We start from the raw sequence: 1,331 nt of genomic DNA, 5'->3' as shown, positions 1-1,331 counted from the left end.
ACATAAAGGCACGTGTCTTTGCAAAGCAATCATTTTCTTCTCAGAGAGGGGGACAAATATTTAAATTATTAACGTTTTTAAAAGTATGTGTATGCACCTGGATGTATTCAATGAAAATATGCATGTGAAGGATGTGTTAAAATCGAAATCGCTTGATTTTATTAGTGATCTTTTTAAACATTGTATTCCCCACTTCGATTATTGTGGTATATTTCAGCTGCGCGGGAAGCACCGCACCCCTCCCCGGCCTCAATGAGAGCAGTACAGAGACGAGAACAGCACAACTGTTCACAGAGTAAATGCAACAACGTATCTGACTTGCAACACACACACACAGCAACAGCTGTGCTCACTCAAGGTGATTTTATTCATTAAACAACCAATCACAAATGTACACACCCCCATTATTCATCACGTGTCATTTCATTCATTTCATACATAAATATAATGCACATTGAGAGCACACAGTTAACACCCCCACTTGCTCTCACATTGTTAACATAGAACGCATCATTTTCCAAAAATAAATGCATCAAACTTCATCATCTTACACTTGGTTGCAGGCTTTGTCAACACATCTGCTACCATCTCATTAGTGGGACAATACACTAATGCAATGTCACCATTATTTACAGAAGACCTAATAAAATGGTACTTGATGTCTACATGTTTGCATCTTTGCCTGCTCACAGGATTTTTTGCTAAGGCGATTGTACCTTGGTTATCTTCATATACTTTAGGTTGCAGTATTGACATGTATCAAGATCTTTCAACAGTTGTTTAAGATAGAGACAGTCCTGTATGGTTGTGGCTAGGGCTATATACTCTGCCTCACAGGTGGACAGTGCGACAGTTGGCTGTTTCTTTGTTTTCCATGAAATCAAAGCACCACATTCAGTTAAACTTACACAATAGCCAGTTGTACTACGTCTGTCATTATTAGCTGCCCAGTCTGCATCACTGTATGCTCTTATTCCTAGTGTCTCATTACATTTTCTGTAACACAGTTCTTTGTCAATTGTACCTTTAAGATACCTTAGTACCTGTTTAACTGTGGACCATTGCTCTACAGTTGGTTCTGTGAAATATTGTGACAGTTTGCTTACAACAAAACTTATATCAGCTGTAGTACAGATGGTCAAATAGATGAGGCTTCCCACTGCCTCTCTATATCTTTTCACATCATTCATCTTTTTCGGCATCATTATTATAGTGAAGTTTTTGTTCACAAGGAGTCGATCTAGGTTTGCAATCCTGCATGTTAAACCTTTGCAATATTTTTGGCACATATTTTGCTTGTGACATTCTAACACAGTTGTCACTCTGGTTAA

The sequence above is a fragment of the Xyrauchen texanus genome, chromosome 43 (assembly GCF_025860055.1).
Source record: "Xyrauchen texanus isolate HMW12.3.18 chromosome 43, RBS_HiC_50CHRs, whole genome shotgun sequence".
NCBI lineage: Eukaryota > Metazoa > Chordata > Actinopteri > Cypriniformes > Catostomidae > Xyrauchen > Xyrauchen texanus.
This window is presented reverse-complemented; position numbering follows the sequence as displayed.